This window comes from Equus caballus, chromosome 17 (genome assembly GCF_041296265.1).
Source record: "Equus caballus isolate H_3958 breed thoroughbred chromosome 17, TB-T2T, whole genome shotgun sequence".
Classification (NCBI taxonomy): domain Eukaryota; kingdom Metazoa; phylum Chordata; class Mammalia; order Perissodactyla; family Equidae; genus Equus; species Equus caballus.
Window position 1 is genome coordinate 53148914 of NC_091700.1, and position 22033 is coordinate 53170946.

The 22033-nt window shown below is 35.6% G+C and overlaps 1 long non-coding RNA gene across 1 annotated transcript; it reads left to right on the top strand.

Annotated features, from left to right (window-relative positions):
• The first annotated feature begins 11465 nt into the window (after positions 1-11465).
• Positions 11466-20910, top strand: LOC111768687 (uncharacterized). Its single transcript, XR_002801160.2, has 3 exons — positions 11466-11542; positions 12947-13038; positions 20689-20910. It is a non-coding gene; the product is annotated as an uncharacterized lncRNA (long non-coding RNA).
• The last annotated feature ends 1123 nt before the right edge of the window (positions 20911-22033 follow it).

The window sequence follows — 22033 nt, forward strand, 5'->3', positions numbered from 1 at the left end:
CATGATGAAGACAAGCTTCGGTGGTAAAGCAAAAAAGCATCTACTTCCCTGGCAAGATCAGCCAAGTCAACCTGATAGCTATACGGCCTTCGTATCCAATCCTTCAATTTGAGTACTTCTTCAAAGTAAACAACGTTAACTATTTGAATCTGTGGACCTTGTGAATTGTCCTACAATATGAAAGAGTGTCATGTCCCTCCTGTAAGATACCTGGAAATGATGAAGAGCTAATAAATTATTCGAAACCATTTTGATACTTGATGTAATTAATAATTGACATAGGATATCAAAGATACTCTATGGATGCTGGTAATTCTAAAAATAACTTTTGGCAATGAAAGCATATGAGTCGAATGCTTTCATGACTATTCCAACACCCAAATTTTGATACATCAGAAAACATTCATGGATATGTTTTTGTTCAGTGAATAGAGCCAAATTTAACCCAATTATATTTTAAAAGCAAGAATTAATTGCCCAAAATGTTGTTAATTTTTACATAGTCATTCTGAGTGAAATCATATAATTCAATTATTGATTTCTATCATGATTCAATAATCTTTCACTATTTTGCTGATGTTCCTTTGAAGTTCTACAAGATACATCAATGACTACCAAAGTTAGATACATCCATAACTTCTTGCCTTTACAAAGATAGTCATTTAAATCTAATATTTGATAGTATTTTTAAAAGAAAATTATAAATTTCTGCATTCAATCTCTTCTAGTCATTCTCACATCTTCAATGAAATGAAATTTAAGGCATTATGTCTGTCGTGGGCTAAATTGTGTACCCTCCAAAATTTGTACCTTAAATTCGTTGCCCCTAGTACCTCAGAATGTGAATATATTTTTGAGACAAAATCTTTACATGGGAAAATAGTTAAAGTGAAGACATGAGGAGGATCCCTAACCCAATGAGATTGGTGTTCTTGTAAGAAAAGGAACTTTGTGCATAAACACTGACGGAAAGAAGATGATGTGCAGACGTGAGGAGAAGATGGCTATCTATAAGCCAAGCAGCGTAGCCTGTGACAGATCCTTTCCTTATGGCCCTCAGAAGGAATCAACACTGCCAACATGCTGCTCTTGCATTTCTAGCCTACACTACTGTGAGGAAATAAATTTCTGTTCTTTAAGTCACTCAGTCTGTGGTACTTTGTTATGGCAGCCTTAGCAAACTAACATAATGACCTTCTCATTTGATAGGGCTATTGAATTGAACTTTCCCTGTTCCTCTAAGCATAGCAAAAGATATAGTTGGCAATAGGCAGACAGTTAAAGCCAACAATTTCCAGAAATAATAAAGGAGATTAATATCTTAGGTAATACCATAGGTGAAAAAGGAAAATGACCAGAAGTGGAAACCATTTATTCGCCTTTAGGCAGCCAGGATGTATTGCTTTTTAATTTTTGCTGTTACATGTTTAATGAATATGTATTATTATTGAGAGTTTAAAATTAGAAAGGAGGCATGATTTAGTGGGTAAGCTGAACATCTACCTTTTCTAACTACATTTACTCCCGACTCACTATAGTGACCTAGTATAAGTCACTTTATCATCATTACCATTATATTATTATCATTATATTTTTATGACTCAGATGAATCTGGTTTGAACTCATTATAATAGTATGATCCTCAGTGCCCCAGCACATTGCAGTAATCTGTTATTAGAATAGGAATCTCCTGGTGATATTGCATGCATTTAAAAATGCTGATACGAAATTGGACAACATTATAAATTTTCGGTTTCATCAAGATAGTCAACCACTTGTTTAGAATTATCACCATTTGCCTTTATTTTTATTTCTAACTTTTCTGACTAAGTTAAACATGTTATTTTATACATATTCAGGGTTTTAATCCATGTAATATTAATTCCAAGAAAAATTTCATTATTTTTCTATTTTTCAAAGGGAATTGTTAATATAAATATTATATTTCAGTTATATTGGTATAAAATTAATTGACTAGATATTTCTTTTACTACAAATACTTCTTTTTTCTTAAATACGTGAAAGAGTTTTAAGAAAAATGAATATCAATTATTTTCATTTTATTTCCATTTTGCCCATTATTATTTTACTTTAATATATTAACAATTACTGTCTTAAATATCCTTATGTGTGTAAGTACATAAATGTTTTCATTTATTTATTTGAACAAAATCAAGGAATGTTTGCAATTACGTGACTGCATCTCTAATACATTTTATAAGCTAGGCATTTATAAGCAAAGTTTTATAAGCTAACTCTAGTTTACTAGAGTTAAATTTTTCGCTTTTATTTAGGATACCTAGATTAGCACGTAGGTTTAAGTAATAATACTGAGGACTAATTACCATTTACATAGTTTCCCACAATGCTCACATCTTGCAAAACTGCAGTACAATATCATAATCAGGACGTTGACGTGGACACATCAAGATACAGAATATTTCCATTACCACAAGGATTCCTCATGTTGCACTTTTATACTCGCATGCTTCTCTCCCACTTCTACCCCACCATTAACCTCTCAGAGTACTAATCTGTTCTCTATAGAAAACATTTACCCTTCTATAGAACATTAATTTGTTCTCTATAATTTCCTCATTTTAAGTATATTGTATAAATGTAACCATAGACTAGGTAAATATTGGGACTTTTTTTCCTCAGTTTAACTCTCTGGAGATTCAGGCAGATTGTTGTGTGTTTTAATAGTGTGTTCCTTTTTATTGCTCAGTAGTATTCCAAGGTATGCATGTGCCACAGTTTAACCATTTGCCTACTAAAGGACACATGTGTTTTTTCAATGTTTTGGCTGCTGAAAATAAAGTGGCTACAAACACGTGTGTACAGGTTTTTAGATGAACTTAAGTCTTCAATTTTCTGGGATAAACTTTGTACAGTTATTGGGTCATATGGTAGTTGCATGCCAATCTTTTCCAGATTGGCTGTCCTCTTTCATATTTCCATCAACAATATATGAGTGATTCAGTTTCTCTACATCAACGTCACAATATCGTGTAACTATTTTTTATTTTACCTATTCTTGCAAATGTGTGGTGATATCTCATTGTGGTTTTAATGCATTTTCCTAATGGCTAATTATATTGACCATCTTTTCCTGTGACTATTTGCCATCTATATATACTCTTTTGTGAAAAGTTTCTTCATGTCACTTTTCTTTTCTTATTGTGGTAAAAAAAAATTGAAATCTACCCTCTTAAATTTTAAACATACAGTACGATATTGTTAACTATAAGCACAGGGTTGTATAGCTGATCTCTAGGACTTTTTCATCCTATATTACTGAAATTTTATATCCAGTAAAGAGCAACTCCCTATTTTCCCCTCCCTCTAGCCCCTGGCAACCGTCATTCTACTTTTTGCTTCTATCAGTTTGATAACTTTAGATGTATCATATAAGTACGCAGTATTCGTCTTTCTATGACTGGCTTATTTCACTCTGCATAATATCCTCAAAATTTATCCACGTTATCACATAGGACAGAATTTCTTTCTGTTTTAAGGCTAAATAATATTCCATTGTATGTATATACCCCATTTTCTTTGTCCATTCACCCATAGATGGATGTTTAGGTTGCTTCCACATCCTCGCTATTGTGAATAATGCTACAATGAACATGGAAGTGCAAATATCTCTTTGAGATGCTGATTTCAATTCTTTGGGACAAATACCCAAAAGTGAGGTTGCTAGATAAATGTTAGTCATATTTTAAATCTTTTGAGGAACCTCCACACACTTTTCCTTAGGGAATGCATCATTTTATAATACCACCGTTAAAAGGGTTTCAATGTCTTCAGATCCTTATCAACACTTGCTATATTTTTGGTTTTTTGAATAATGGCTGTCAATAATTTCTAACTACTGTAACAAAATGTCATAGATTGGGTTGTTTAAACAACAGAAGCTTATCTTTCAAATTCTGGAGGCTGGGAAGTCCAAGATCAAGGTGAAGGTCAATTCTGTTCCCGTGAGAATCCTCTGCCTGGTTTGCAGAGGGTCACCTTCTTACAGTATGGAGAACAAAGAGAAAGAGAGCCAGCACTCTGGTCTCTTCTTATAGGGCTACTAAAACTATCATGAGGGCTCCATCCTCATGATTTCATCTATATGTAATTACCCCCAAAGGCATCACCTCCAATTACCATCACATTCAGGATTAGTGCTTAAACATATGAGTTTTGAGGGGACACATTTAGCCCATAGTAATGGCCATCCTAACAGGGCTGAGGTGGTATCTTATTGTGGTATGATTTGCATTTCCCTGAAGATTAGTGATGTTGAGCATCTTCTCATATATCTGTTGGCTGTTTGAATGTTTTCTTTTGAGATTTGTCTATTCAAGTCCTTTGCCCATTTTTAAATCAGGATGTTTGGGTATTTTTTGCTATTGAGATGTAGGAGTTCCTTATGTTGTTTTTATATTAACCTCTAATTAGAAATGTTGTTTGCAAATATTTTGTTCATCTCCATAGGTTTGCTTTTCTCTGTTGTTTCCTTTGCTGTGCAGATGCTTTTTAGTTTGATGTAGTCCCACTTGTCTTTTTTGTTTTTATTGCCTGTGCGATCTTTTTTTTTTTAGGAAGATTAGCCCTGAGCTGACTACTGCCAATCCTCCTCTTTTTGCAGAGGAAGACTGGCCCTGAGCTAACATCCATGCCCATCTTCCTCTACTTTTTTTTTTTTTTTTTTTTTTTTAATACGTGGGACTCCTACCACAGCATAGCTGTTGCCAAGTGATGCTATGTCTGCAGCTGGGATCTGAACCTGCGAACCCCGGGCTGCTGAGAAGAAGAATGTATGAACTTAACTGCTGCACCACCGGGCCGGCACCTATTGCCTGTGCTTTTATGTCATACCCAAAAAATCATTTCCAAGACTAATGTCATGAAGGTTTTCCCCTATTTTTTTCCTTCTAGAAGTTTTACAGTTTCAAGTTTTACCTTTAACTGTAATTATTTGAGTCGATTTTTGTGGGTGGTGTAAGATAAGGGTTCAATTTCATTCTTTTGCATGTACATATCCAGTTTTCCCAACATTAAATGTTGAACAAACTGTCCTTTCTCCATTGTCTATTTTTGGTGCCCCCGGAAGATGAGTTGACCACATATGTGTTGGTTTATTTCTGGGCTCTCTATTTTGTTCCACTGGTCTATTTGTCTGTAGTTATGCCAGTACCATACTGTTTTAATTACTATAAACTTGTAATATGTTTTGAAATTAGGAAGTGTGAGGCCTTCAGCTTTGTTCTGCTCTCTCATGATTGTTTTGGCTATTCAGGGTCCTTTGTAATTTCATATGAATTTTAGGATTTTTTTTTCTATTGCTATTGTGGTTTTTTTTGGTGAGGAAGATTGGCCCTGAGCTAACATCTGTTGCCAATCTTCCTCTTTTTCTTGAAGAAGACTGCTGCTGAGCTAACTTCCATGCCAATACTCCTACATTTTGTATGTGGGATACCACCACAGCATGGTTTGATGAGTGATGTGTAGGTCTGCACCCAGGATCCAAACCAGTGAACCCCCTGCTGCCAAAGTGGAGCATGTAAACTTAACAACTACCCCACTGGGCTGACCCCAAGGCACTTTTTGAAAGACACATTATTTTCCATACCACATTTGTAGAAACATTTATAGCAGTTTCAACTAAAATAAATCAAAGTATCTTTATCAGTCTTTTCTTCTGTTGAAACTAAGTAAAAATGAAGGGCATGTGCTTGCTCTGTCATTCTGGTGAGCGACAGGGTGATATATTCAAGTTATATTTAGGGTGTTTGCCTTGAAACAGGAGAAAAGATTAATAAATATAGAGAATTAAGAATTAGACCACGCCTTAGGCTGTACTACTTGAATAGTCAACTTGTTCGGCCAACCTACTAACAAGAGTGACTTAGTAAGCATTTCAAAGAATTAAAGGTTTGGAGACAAAACAGTCTAGAAAAGAGGTCAATCTGGACAATTGGTTACCATTATTTTTAATGTCATCTTGAAATCTGTGGAAAAAATCACTTGACATTTGCTGAAATATGTGAAACAGGTAATCGAAGCATGTGAATTATGAAATAGGAAAATGTTTTGTTTGTTAGCTGTAGAGATGATATGGGATAGAAAATACCTTCAGGAGTTTTGAACTTTAGAAAGTCAGTTGGCTAAATGTCCCTTTCTTGTCTCCTCTTTCACCGTTCCTCTGGTGAAAAATATAAAAGGGAATAAAAATATTAACTTCAGTTTTTGGAAGATTACCCCAAGTAGCAAAGGAAGGTGCACAGATTAATTTTTAAATCAGACTTTTTATTTTGAGATAATAGTAGATTCACATGCAGTTGTAAAAAATGATATAGCAAAATCCTATGTACCTTTTACCTAATTTCCTTTACAGGCAATATTTTGCAAAACTATAGGACAATAGAAAAGTAGGACATTGACGTTGATACAGTCAAGGTACAGACCTTTCCATCACTATCGGGATTTCTCAGCTTGCCTTTTTGTAGCTACTTATTCTTCCTTCTCCCCCACCTTCTCCTTAACTTCAAGCAACCACTAACTTGTTATCCATTTCTATAATTTTGTCATTTGAAGAATATTATATGAATGGAATCATACTGTATGTAAACTTTTAGGATTTATTTTTCACTCAGCATAACTCTCCAGAGATTCAGACAGGTTTCTCTGTGTTTTAAAAGGTTTTTCTTACTTATTGCTAAATGGCATTCCATGATTTGGATGTGCTAGAGTTTGTTTAACCATTCACATGTTAAAGAACATCTGGGTGTTTCCAGGTTTTGGTTATTAGGAATAAAGCTGCTATAAATGTTCAGGTACAGGTTTTTGTGTGAAATTAAGTTTTTATTTCTCTGGAGTGAATTCCCAGGAGAGCAATCACTGGGGTGTATGGTAGTTGTATGTTTACATATCACTACCATCTATCGGAATGGCTAAAATAAAAGAAAAAAATAGTGACAACACCAAATCTTATGAGGATGTGGTGAAACTGGATCACTCATACATTGCTGATGAGAAGGTAAACTCAGACAGCCAGTGTGGAAAACAGTTGGACGTTTCCTTCAAAACCTTAAATCAATCTTAAGTCAACTTTTTGGGGTTCAGAACAAGCTGTAATTGTGGAGTTAAAACAGTCATTTAGAGTGATAGTTTCTATAATTTTCCTTATTATTTAACCCCACCAGTAAAATTTTTTGAGTATGCTTCAATATACACATATTTATATATAAATTATTTGTATACACTATAGTACTACTATATAAAAATGTACATTGAAAAATATATTTAAAACAACACATAAAATGCATGTAAATCAAAGATCAAAATTGTGATTTAATTAATTATTTATTTTTTTATTACACTACAGTGGCTCATCGAACATAGCTCTTAGTGCTATTCCCAACTGTGGAAATAGCCAACTTAGAGTGACATAGCATGGTAGCTCAAGCAGAAAAATCTATGCATGATATTAATTAAAATCCAAGATATTACAGCTAGGTATTCCTCTCGTGGTCTCTAGTCCAATTGGCTTCTATGTTGATATGAGAGTGTGAGCAATTAAATTCTCAAAGGTTGGAAGTTGATTCTTTCATGGAGTTTGGAGAAATCACAGACCTTCCGTAAAACCTTGAGTCTTCAGCAGCAGGAGCACTCAACCAGCTATATAATTTATGGAGTGTCTCTTGCCATTTTGTAGTGATACGAGCAGAAAATTATTGTAGGTCCAGTAGACCTAAAAGAAATATTAGAGCTGTATTAAGGCTAATTCACTGCCCTAAATGACTTCCTGATGTATTACTTGCAGAGAAAATTAGTCACCTCTTAGGAAGTCTATAGAAGTCAATGACTCTTCAATTTAGTTCATATTGATCTTTTTTTAAGACAGATTAAGAATTAGAGCAGGTGAGTTGGAATCCTGTTTCATGCCATAAAGAGATTTGGGGACAATATTTTCTGGTGGAGAAAGAAGTATTTCTAGGAGAAGACAAGAAAGAAAGGAAGTTTGGAGGGAGTGAACAGGCAGTCATGTTACCAAGATAGTTGGTATGAGTCCCAGGGAGCTTTTTGCTCTTTTGCAGTCCAGAAGAGGATATTGGGTCCAATGAAGCATGCAAAGATAGAACAATGATTATAAAGTTTATTTCTTGTGACAAATATGGGTTGTTGACTCAATGATTTTAAGTTAAGGAGGTCAGGCAACCTCAGATCAACCAAAAGAACTGTGAACTGCTGCCGGTATATCTGGCCTATTCACCAGGATGGGCCTTCACTAAAATAAGCCAGTCTGAGTTAGGTCTAACTTGACGCAGTTTTCATCTCAAGGCCACAAGCACCTATAAAATCTTTAAAAAGAGCTAATTTCTTCATTTTTTGGAAGAGATCAAAGTGTCTTTGCTCAACAGACATGGTAATTTGATATTTCTGTGGGGCTATAACGAGCAGAAAAATTTCGGAATGGCTACAATGTTTTTTTGTGAAGATTTCCAAGCATATTAGAGGAATGGGAAATAAGTTTCATAATTGAGTTAAAAACGCCCAAAGGAATATGCCTACTATTTCATACAAATTTGAAAAAAACTACAAATCAGTAAGAGAGATTCTTGCCCTAGTTAGAAAAACTCTAATCAAAATTGCCCCTGAGGCCATCCCTAGACTAGAATTGAGAGAAACATTATCTTGTATTTTTGTTTTTTACCATTAATATGGGGTCCATATCAAAATTATTAAATGCTTCACATCCTTCTGGCATTATTAGAGAAGTGTAAACATTTGCTAAAGTACTAAAATTCTCCAAAGAGTACTTACAATTGAAATAGGGTTACATGAGCACACATAATTAAAAGACACAAACCTTAATGGTATAAGTCAAGGGATTTCTTGCCAGTGTAGGTATTGAGATTATTAAGATTAAATTTAAGAACAAAAACTACTGTCTTCAAGGTAACTGTTATTTATACAATGACTCAGGGCTAAGACTTTAGATTTCTTTACATCAAAACAATTTTCTGAGCAATGGGTGCAAATACAATCCTGAAGGAAAGATTGACTATATTCCAGCTACATCGTAAAATGAAACTAGATCACTATTTTACACCAAACATGAAAATCAGCTCAAAATGGACTACAAAGACTTGAATGTAAGACTTGAAACTGCAAAACTAGAAAATGTAGGCAGTGAGATCTTTGACATTGATCTTGGTGATGACTTTTTGGATTTGACACCAAAAGCAAAAATAAACAAGTGGGACTATATCAAACTAAAAAACTTCTACACAACAAAGAAAACCATTAACAAAATAAAAGGCAACCTGTAGCATGGGAGAAAATATTTGCAAACCACTTACACAAAAAGAGGTTAATATACAAAATATATACAACTCAACTTGCACAACTCAATAGTGAAAACACAAATAACTCAATTAAAACTTGCACAAAAGACCTGAATAGACATTTTTCCAAAGAGGACCTATAAATGGCCAACAGGTACATGAAAAGATGCTTCAATATAGCTAGTCATTGGGGAAATGCAAATCAAAACCACAATGAGATGTCACTTTATACCTGTTAGGAGGTCTATTATCAGAAAAACAAGATTTAACAAACGCTGGTGAAGACTTGAAGAAAAGGGAACCATTGTACACTGTTGGTGGTAATGTAAAGAGGTGTAGTCAAGGGAAAACAATATGGAGGTTGCTCAAGAAATTAAAAATAGAATTGCCATATGATCCAGCCATCCCTAATCCAGCAACATCTAAAGGAAACAAAATTGCTGTCTCAAAGAGATATCCGTACTCCCATGTTCATTGCAGCATTATTCACAATAGCCAAGGTCAGAAAACAACCTAAGTGTCCGTTGATGGATGAGAGAATAAAGAATATGCAGTATAATACATAAAAGGGAGTATTATTCAGCCATAAAAAAGGAAATCCTTCCATTTGCAACAACATGGATGAATCTGAAGGGCATTTTGCTAATTGACGTAAACCAGACAGAGAAAAACGAATATTGCATGGTATCACTAACATGTGGAATCCAAAAAGAAAAATTTCAAACTCAGAGAAACAGAGATTAGAATGGTGGCAGCCAAGGGCTGAGGGGTGGGGAAAATAGGGACTGCCTGATAAAAGGATACAAATTTTAAGTTATAAGATAAATAAGATCTCAAGATCCACTGTAAAACATAATGACTATAATTGATAACACTGCATTGTATAATTGAATTTGCCGAGAGTAGGACCGATGTGTTCTCACCAAGAAAAAAAAAAAGATAAATATGTGAGGTCATGAAATTGTTTATTATTGCAATGGTGGGAATCCTTTCACAGTGTATACATATATCAAATCATCACATTGTACACTTTAAATATATTACAATTTTATATTTCAATTATACGTCAATAAAGCTGAAAAAAGAATGTACCATTCTGGTAAGTGATGCATGCGTGGAGATAGGGGAATGTGGGAAATCTTTGTACCTCCTTCTCAGTTTTTTTTTTAAACCTAAAACTGCTCTAAAAAAATACTCTTAAAAGTAAACAAAAACAACCAAAAGACACAATAAACTATGTATGTGTGAACATGCTAAAAAGTTAGACAAGTCAAAGCTTAAGAGAGCACTTATAAATGGACATTTAGTGTTCTTAGAAGAGAAACAGTTAATGGAGATGCTTTTTGTATAATAACTATAAAATGCTAAATATAATATATACAGCTATATGTGAAATATATACAGATAATACATGGATAGGAGATATATATATGTATATGTATATATCTATATTTATGTGTGTGTGTGTATATATATATATGGATATCTATCCGTCTATCCAACGGTATGATACAGAGATGACAGGTTTTCACAGGTAAAGAAGTAGAATTTCAGTTTGGGGTTAAGGAAGAGGGACTGTGAAACAGAGATGCCAAACAGTATTTAGAAACATAGTATATTTTCCTACATTTCCTAAATTTCAGAGTATAACTCTGACATTTATAGCTCTCATGAAGGTAACCAATGCAATCAGTTGAGAGAACTCGAGCTAGTGGTAACCAGCCAATTTCTTTATACTCATCAGTTTAGCTAAAATATTTAAGTTATCACACACATAGTGACCAAGAACAGTGCCTTTTATAAGTATTTGATTAAGAATAACCAATAGCGGGATATTTTGCCTATCTCTATTGCCGCATCATGACATTGACTGTCAGTGACATCTTTACCACTGGAAATAGTGTCATTTACGCCTTTAAATTTAATCAAATTAGAGAACAAATTCTAGAATTCTAAAACTCAGAAACAATTCAGAAAACTCATCCTTGAGATTCTTTTCCTTTAGAACCACTCCTACTAACAAAATCTATATAAGTCGGGGTTCTCCAAGGAAACAGAACACACACACATTGTAACCACTATTCTAACATTATTCGTAAGATATCTGTATGTCAGAGGTTGGGAAATAAGTCTAACAAAAGTTCAGGGATCTTCGACTTCAGTGAAATTTCTAGAAGTCTAGTGGTACCCCTTCTAAGGTGAAGGATAAGTTGTGACTTCTGTTCCATAATACAACCAAAGGAGAGGCCCAATGCCTAGTGAGCCTCTTCGGATTTGGGCGGGGGAGGGGATATATTCTCCTTTGGGTTTACTACTCCAGGCCATTTACCAAAGGACCTAAAAAACGGATGATTTTCTATGGGGCTCGGGATATACAGTCCTGGGGAGATGAACAAGAAGAGCATCAATTATAGAGGCAGAGAGGTTAGGTCTCACTAAGGGGAGGATGACCATATTTGGTTAAAATGGGTAAACAAACTGAGGTTGAAGACAGATCTAAATAGTGTGTAGATGAGGGTGAAGGGCAGAGATTTGAAATAGTTCGTCCTGAATGAAAAAGGAAGGAAGTTCTAGCAGAGAGAGGTAAAAGTCAAGGGCAAATTTCAAGAGGTGAATTTCAGGATAAAAACATTCTTGACAGATACAAAAAAGGCAGCTGGCCAAAAAATATAATAAGATTTTTGAAGTCTCCACTGAGATTCTGGATTATAAATCCTCCTTATTTCCAGAAAGTTTGTATTTCCTATGGCAGTTTTATCTAAGACACGAATTCTTTTGGTACCTAGAAGAATTTTTTAAAATGGCAAGATAGGCACCATCTGTATGAGATTATTTTGAAGTGAATACGTTATCAAAAGTTGCCTCTGAATTTCAGAGTGCATTAACCAATAACATACAGAAATACATGAGCAATGCATTAGTAGGACCAATTCAGAGTACTCTAGTTTAATTGATTCTCATAACATAATCTTGTTACAGTTATCATGCTGTCATGTTTCTGGGCTGTGTGATTACACCACTTGTTTTAGAGGAACCCAAAGAAAGAAAGGATATTGTGACCTAGTCTAAATTACGTACTCTATATTGAGAAAGGAGGTTAGGAGGGAGAATTTCTCCTACTCTGCCCTAGCCCAGGTCAATCCTAATTTAATTTGGGGAGATATGATTTCATGTCTTAATCACATAGGATGTAAATCATTTTTTAAATAAATGTTAGTGTTTAGAAGAAACCTTTATATAAGCCATATTTAAAAGTAAGTTCCATTCAATTGCACAGTCTTAAAGGTTTTCAAGTTGGAAAATTCTGACCCAAGGAGTTAGTGTTATATATTTTCTTTCCTTCCTAAACTCTAAAAGTTCCCCTTTAATTAAGAAATAAATGATTTTGGGCCTAAGCTTTGACCTGTGATTTGCTCCCAAGCCTTAAGTAGCTCTAGTCTCTTGGAAGACCAACTTTCTTCCATTGAGCTGCTGTTGCTCTCTTGTGAAAAATCAGTGGGGCAGAGGAGGCGGAGCAAAATGGTGGGGTGAGCTGACCCGGGACTCTCTCCCCTCCAAAGTACAACAAAGGACTGGAAAAAAAAAAAAAACCTGAATTTCAGCTAATGAACTGAATGCCAGGACTCAGAGGCCTACAGTATCAAAAGACAGAAGACGGAGCCCCTACTGCCCACCTCAGAGGAGCTGGAACGGGGTAAGTGAGAACATCACTCCATCCCCTAGAAACCAGGATCACCGCATGGGTCTGGGAAGGAGCGGGGGAGGGGCTGTGTGACCAGGGGATCTGGGGATCATCTAGGACTCCCGCCGCTACAGTGGAAACCCACTGACAGGGGAAAGCTTCCATGCACGGGGACCCCATAAACGCGGGGCCCTGGGAGACCAGAGAAAAGAACTGATCAAATCCAGATCAGTGCGTGAGAGAAACCACCCCTGCCCCTGCCCCAGCAAAGCGCACTGGGCGCCGACATCTTGCCCAAAGGTGGAGAGTTCAGAACACGTGGCTCTCGACCCCCATTGACCCCCATTACGCGGCAGGCGGTAACTGCAACCGAATTCTACTACCATGCGAAAGAACCACTTCTCTACCATCCAGCAATTTATAAAAGCCCCAGACCAGAAGGAAAACAATAAAAACATAGAATTAAGTCCTGAGGACTTGGAATTAGGTAAACTAAATGAAAATGAGTTCAGAGCAGCTATAATCAAAAAACTCAATGAGGTAGAGAGAAAGATAGAGAAACAAGCCAAGTTCTGGAGCTACTTCACAAAAGAGATTGAAATTATAAAGAAGAATCAAACAGAATTACTAGAGATGAAAAACACAATGGACCAGATAAAACAGAATACAGATTCCCTGAATGCCCGGGTGTGCTCCATAGAAGAGCAAATTAGCATAATCGAAGATAGACAGGGTGAATGGCTCCAGACAGAGTAAGAAAGAGAACTAAGGATTAAAGGGAATAAGGAAAGCATTAGAGAGATAGCAGATTCAATGAGGAGAAAGAATTTAAAGATCATAGGAATTCCCGAGAATGTAGAAAAGGAAAATGGAGCAGAAAGTGTGCTTAATGAAATTATAGAAGAGAACTTCCCAAATCTAGGGATTGAGGGAGAAATGTGTGTAGAGGAAGTTTTTAGATCTCCTAGATTTGTCAATGTAAAAAGACCTACTGCAAGGCATATAGTAGTACAAATGGGAAAAAGGAATGACAAAGAAAGAATACTCAGGGCTGCACGACAAAGGAGAATTACCTACAAAGGAGTCCCTATCAGACTTTCAGTGGATTTCTCTGCAGAAACCTTACAAGCTAGGAGAGAATGGAGTGACATATTCAAAGCTTTAAAAGATCAAAATCTTCAGCCAAGAATACTCTATCCAGCAAGAATATCCTTCATATATGAGGGAGAAATTAAATCTTTTCCAGACAAACAAAAGTTAAGGGAATTTGTAACCAAAAGTCCTCCACTACAAGAAATCCTCAAGAAGGCTCTCATACTTGAAAAAAGAAAAAAGGGAAAAAGAGGTCATGAACCACAGAGTAGGGAGACAGATAAATAGAACCAGAATAGGATAGCAAATATTCAACTATAGCATTAGGATAAAAATAAGGAAACTACCAAAGCAAAGACGATCTTATCACTCTAACTACAAACTCATAACACAAGTTGGAACAAGAAGTGAAAATAATAATTTAGGAGGGGAAGAGCAAAGGGACTAAATTAGTCTAGGCCAAGTAAGTAAGAGACCACCAGAGAATAGACTATATTATACACGAGATTCTAAATACAAACTTCAGGGTAGACAATAAACTAAACAACAGAACAGAGACACAAAACATAAATAAGCAAAAATCTGAGAAACCCAGCATAAGAAATTGCAGTATCAAATGGGTAGGAAAAAGCACACAGGAAGAGGAAAGCAGGAAAGCCAGATAATGAGCAACAAATTGACAGCTTTAAGTCCACATGCATCAATAATCAGTCTCAATGTAAATGTATTGAACTCTCCAATAAAAAGACACAGAGTGGCAAAATGGATTAAAGAACAAGATCCAACAATTTTCCGCCTCCAGGAAACACACCTCAGCCCCAAGGACAAGCACAGGCTCAGAGTGAAGGGGTGGAGGACAATACTTCAAGCTAATAGCAAGGAAAAAAAAGGAGCTGTTGCAATTCTTATATCAGACACAGTGGATTTCAAAATAAGACAGGTAAAGAGAGACACAGAGGGACAATATATAATGATCAAAGGGGCACTTCATCAAGAAGAAATAATGCTTCTAAATATCTATGCACCCAACATAGGAGCAGCAAGGTTCATAAAGCAACTATTAACAGACCTAAAGAAAGATGTTAAAAACAACACATTAATAGCAGGGGACCTCAACACCCCACTCTCATCAATGGACAGATCATCCAGACAGAAAATCAACAAGGAAATAGTGGAGCTAAACGAAAAACTAAAACAATTGGACTTAATAGACATATATAGATCACTTCATCCTAAAAAAGCAGAATACACATTCTTCTCAAGTGCACATGGAACATTCTCAAAGATAGACCATATGTTGGGAAACAAGGCAAGCCTCTACAAATTTAAAAAAATTGAAATAATAACAAGCATCTTCTCTGATCATAATGCTAAAGGCTAGAAAGTAATTACAAGAAAAAAGCTGAGAAAGGCACAAAGATGTGGAGACTAAACAATACACTACTGAACAACAATGGATCATTGAAGAAATTAAAGAAGAAATCAAAAAATACCTGGAAAATAATATGAAAATGATAACATGCCATACCAACTCATATGGGATATTGCAAAAGCTGTATTAAGAGGAAAATTCATCGCAATACAGGCACATCGTAACAAACAAGAAAAATCCCAAATAAGCAATCTTAAACTACACCTAACTGAACTAGAGAAAGAAGAACAAATAAAGCCCAAAGTCAGCAGAAGGAGAGAAATAATAAAAATCAGAGCAGAAATAAATACTATTGAAATGAAAAAGGCAGTAGAAAGGATAAGTGAAACAAAGAGCTGGTTCTTTGAGAAGATAAATAACATTGACAAACCCCTAGCCAGACTTACAAAGAAAAAAAAGGGAGAAAGCTCAAATAAACAAAATCAGAAATGAAAGAGGAGAAATAACAACAGATTCTGCAGAAATACAATGGATTATGAGAGAATACTAAGAAAAACTCTATGCTAACAGAATGGATAACCTAGAGGAAATGGATAAATTCTTGGACTCCTACAATCTCCCAAAGCTCACTCAAGAAGAAGCAGATGATTTGAACAGACCAATCACAAGGAAAGAGATTGAAACAGCAATCAAAAACATCCCAAAGAATAAAACCCCAGGACCAGATGGCTTCCCTGGGGAATTCTACCAAGCTTTCAGAGAGGATTTAATACCTATCCTTTTCAAGCTATTCCAAAAAATTAGGGAGGATGGAACACTTCCTAACACATTCTATGAGGCCAACAACACGCTGATACCAAAGCCTGACAAGGACGTCACGAAAATAGAGAACTACAGGCCAATATCACTGATGAACATAGATGCAAAACTTCTAAACAAAATTTTGGCCACCTGAATTCAGCAATTCATCAAAAGGATCATACATCATGATCAAGTGGGATTCATACCAGGGACACAGGGATGGTTCAACATCCGCAAATCAATCAACGTGATACACCACATCAACAAACTGAGGAATAAAAACCACATGATCATCTCAATAGATGCAGAGAAAGCATTTGACAAGATCCAACAGCCACTTATGATAAAAACTCTGAAAAAGATGGGCATAGAAGGGAAATACCTCAACATAATAAAGGCCATATATGACAAGCCCACAGCCAACATCATACTCAATGGGCAAAAACTGAGTGCCATCCCCCTGAAAACAGGAATGAGACAAGGATGCCCTCTATCACCATTCTTATTTAACATAGTACTGGAGGTCCTGGCCAGAGCAATCAGGCAAGATAAAGGAATAAAAGGAATCCAAATAGGGAGGGAAGAAGTGAAACTCTCGCTGTTTGCAGACCACATGATCTTATATATAGAAAACCCCAAAGAATCCATTGGAAAACTGTTAGAAGTAATCAACAACTACAGCAAAGTTGCAGGGTATAAAATAAATTTGCATAAATCAGTAGCATTTCTATATTTTAACAATGAACTAACAGAAAAGGAACTCGAGAACACAATACCATTCACAATTGCAACAAAAAGAATAAAATACCTTGGGGTAAATTTAACTAAGGAAGTGAAGGACCTATATAATGAAAATTACAAGGCCTTTCTGAGAGAATTGGATGACGACATAAGGAGATGGAAAGACAGTCCATGTACATGGATTGGAAGAATAAACATAGTTAAAATGTCCATTCTACCTAAAGCAATCTACAGATTCAACGCCATCCCAATCAGAATCCCAATGATATTCTTTACAGAATTAGAACAAAGAATCCTAAAATTTATATGGGGCAAGAAAAGACCCCGAATTGCTAAAGTGATTCTGAGAAAAAAGAACAAAACGGGAGGCATCACAATCCCTGACTTCAAAACTTACTACAAAGCTACAGTAATCAAAACAGCATGGTACTGGTACAAAAACAGGTGCACAGATCAATGGAACAGAATTGAAAGCCCAGAAATAAAACCACACATCTATGGACAGCTTATCTTTGACAAAGGAGCTGAGGGCATACAATGGGGAAATGAAAGTCTCTTCAACAAATGGTGCTGGGAAAACTGGAAAGCCACATGTAAAAGAATGAAAATTGACCATTCTTTTTCACCATTCACCAAAATAAACTCAAAATGGATTAAAGACCTAAAGGTGAGACCTTAAACCATAAGGCTTCTGGAAGAAAACGTAGGCAGTACACTCTTTGACATCAGTATTAACAGGATCTTTTCAGACACCATGCCTTCTCAGAGAAGGGAAACAATAGAAAGAATAAACAAATGGGACTTCATCAGATTAAAGAGCTTCTTCAAGGCAAATGAAACCAGGATTGAAGCAAAAAAAAAAACCCACTAACTGGGAAAAAATATTTGCAAGTCATATATCTGACAAAGGCTTAATATCCTTAATATATAAAGAACTCTCGCAACTCAACCGCAAAACATCAAACAACCCAATCAAAAAATGGGCTGGAGACATGAACAGACATTTCTCCAAAGAAGATATACTGATGGCCAATAGGCACATGAAAAGATGCTCATCATCGCTGATCATCAGGGAAATGCAAATCAAAACTACACTAAGATATCACCTTACACCTGTTAGAATGACAAAAATATCTAAAAGTAATAGCAATGTTGGAGAGGTTGCGGAGAAAAAGGAACCCTCATACACTGCTGGTGGGAATGCAAACTGGTGCAGCCACTATGGAAAACAGTATGGAGATTCCTCAAAAAACTAAAAATAGAACTATCATACGATCCAGCCATCCCACTACTGGGTATTTATCCAAAGAGCCTGAAGTCAGCAATCCCAAAAGTCCTGTGCACCCCAATGTTTATTGCAGCACTGTTTACAATAGCCAAGACATGGAAGCAACCTAAGTGCCCATCAACAGACGAATGGATAAAGAAGATGTGGCACATATATACAATGGAATACTACTCAGCTGCAAAACAGAACAAAATCATTCCATTTGCAATAACATGGATGGACCTTGAGAGAATTATGTTAAGTGAAATAAGCCAGCGAGAGAAAGATAATCTGTGTATGACTCCACTCATATGAGGAATTTAAAACTATGGACCAAGAACAGTTTAGTGGATACCAGGGGAAAGGTGGGGTGGGGGGTGGGCACAAAGGGTGAAGTGGTGCACCTAAACATGACTGACAAACATTAATGTACAATTGAAATTTCACAAGATTGTAACCTATCAATAACTCAATAAAAAAAAAAGAAATAAAAAAAAGAATAAAATACCTCAGGGTAAATTAAACTAAGGAAGTGAAGGACCTATATAATGAAAATTACAAGGCCTTTCTGAGAGAATTGGATGACGACATAAGGAGATGGAAAGACACTCCATGTACATGGATTGGAAGAATAAACATAGTTAAAATGTCCATTCTACCTAAAGCATTCTACAGATTCAATGCTATCCCAATCAGAATCCCAATGACATTCTTTACAGAATTAGAACAAAGAATCCTAAAATTTATATGGGGCAAGAAAAGACCCCGAATTGCTAAAGCGATTCTGAGAAAAAAGAACAAAACGGGAGGCATCACAATCCCTGACTTCAAAACTTACTACAAAGCTACAGTAATCAAAACAGCATGGTACTGGTACAAAAACAGGTGCACAGATCAATGGAACAGAATTGAAAGCCCAGAAATAAAACCACACATCTATGGACAGCTTATCTTTGACAAAGGAGCTGAGGGCATACAATGGAGAAAAGAAAGTCTTTTCAACAAATGGTGCTGGGAAAACTGGAAAGCCACATGTAAAAGAATGAAAATTGACTATTCTTTTTCACCATTCACCAAAATAAACTCAAAATGGATCAAAGACCTAAAGGTGAGACCTGAAACCATAAGGCTTCTAGAAGAAAACGTAGGCAGTACACTCTTTGACATCAGTATTAAAAGGACCTTTTCGGACACCATGTCTTCTCAGAGAAGGGAAACAATAGAAAGAATAAACAAATGGGACTTCATCAGACTAAAGAGCTTCTTCAAGGCAAGGGAAAACAGGATTGAAACAAAAAAACAACCCACTAACTGGGAAAAAATATTTGCAAGTCATATATCTGACAAAGGCTTAATATCCATAATATATAAAGAACTCTCACAACTCAACAACAAAAAATCAAACAACCCGATCAAAAAATGGGCTGGAGACATGAACAGACACTTCTGCAAAGAAGATATACGGATGGCCAATAGGCACATGAAAAGATGCTCATCATCGCTGATCATCAGGGAAATGCGAATCAAAACTACACTAAGATATCCCCTTACACCCATTAGAATGACAAAAATATCTAAATCTAATAGTAACAAATGTTGGAGAGGTTGTGCCGAGAATGGAACCCTCACACACTGCTGGTGGGAATGCAAACTAGTACAGCCACTATGGAAAACAGTATGGAGATTCCTCAATAAATTAAAAATAGAACTACCATAAGATCCAGCAGTTCCACTACTGGGTATCTATCCAAAGAACTTGAAGTCAGCAATTCCAAAAGTCCTATGCACCCCAACATTCATTGCAGCATTATTTACAATAGAAAAGACATGGAAGCAACCTAAGTGCCCATCAACAGATGAATGGATAAAGAAGTCGTGGTATATATACAATGGAATACTACTCAGCTGCAAAACAGAACAAAATCATCCCATTTGCAACAACATGGATGGACCTTGAGGGAATTATGTTAAGTGAAATAAGCCAGTTAGAGAAGGATAATCTCTGTATGACTCCACTCATATGAGGAATTTTTAAAAATGTGGACAAAGAGAACAGATTAGTGGCTCCCAGGGGAAAGGTGGGGTGGGGGTGGGCACAAAGGGTGAAATGGTGCACCTACAACATGAATGACAAACATTAATGTACAACTGAAATCACACAAGATTGTAACCTATCATTAACTCAATTAAAAAAAAAAGAAAGAAATGATTTGGGCAGAGAAATACATTAATTTTGTAGTAAAAAAATTTCATAAATAAAGAATGATCCAATATAGCTATGCATTTATCTTTAAAGTATGTGTTGGATGAACTTCATGGATGTGGATTTTTTTTTCTCATAGAAAGATAATCAAAGCCACTTAATAAATTCTGTTTTTCATTAAATTAGGACAACCAAGATTATCCTAGGAAAACATTGGTGTAGCCAAAAGTTGCTGTTGATTATATGTAAGATCCAAAGAGACAGATGCAAATAAAGAGATAAAGCCATTTGATAAGAAGCAGTAGATGTCTGAGACTTCACATTTTCAGAGGCTATTGAGTCTGACTCTCAGGATCAAAGAGAGATTCATCTTATGTACATCAGAGACAGACTCATGAAAGTGGCTAGGTAAGAAAGGGAAATTCATTAGACATAAAGGATTGCTTTGTTTAAAATTGTATCTGCAGTAACATGGCCCTTTAGTGATTATTTGAATCTAATACCAGAATGTACCCAGCAGCATGAAGTTTTTATAGATCATGCTTCAGTGTTATAGAACTTGTAAGATCTGGTTTTTAATGTATAGTTCCTAGGGAGAAGTAACTATTTATGAAATATGCCTCTATAGAAAGCCCAGTTGGTAATCAATTACTCACCAACCTGTAATACGAAACAAAACAATAATATGAATTTTTAGTAAGAATTAATTATATGAATCCTATAATACGAGTAAAGTTAATATATATTTGTGGGTATATTTAATATACCACCTGTGTTCTCTCATATATATGCATACAGATATAGCAACCCTTATATGATAATACTATATATAATAAAAAATTATAAATTTTACCACATTGACCCAACCAAAAAGAAAGAAGTGTCTACAATTCTTTGAAATTTTCAAATAAATTTTGTAGCATAAAATCTCTAAATACATAGATGGTCATTTAAATTGATATCATTTGTAAAGCATTCATTTCCTAATATATCACTCCTTTAACTTATTGCACCACAAGATTCGCTTTCTTGACATTACTCAAAATCCACTGATGGATAAAAGTAGACGTGAATCCAGTTTTCTGGAGAGGACCATCGCTGTAAGCAATAGCTGTGAAAACAATGCAACACAGCTGATCACTACAGGTGATTCGAGGATCATTTTCATAAGATTCCACATAAGGACTCTTTTTTGAAAGAGAATATCTTCTGGAATTAGAGACTGCCTTATCTTGAATTTGCATCCCTGAGTATAGCAGTAATATCACTCCTAGTGTAGAGTCAGTTATAACAAGGAGGTTGCCATATCCAAACATATAATTAAATGTACTAATTTGAACTACATGAATTTGGATAATTTGGATTTATTATTTTTAAAATGCTGAAGTTGAAGATTCCCTTTAAAACCCACATTCCCTACATGCATATTTGTTACATTTCAAGGACAAGTGTACCTTATCTAGGGGAATTAAATACCCCAATCCTCTCAGGCACTATAATAGAACACATACACACTTGATAGTAAATAATG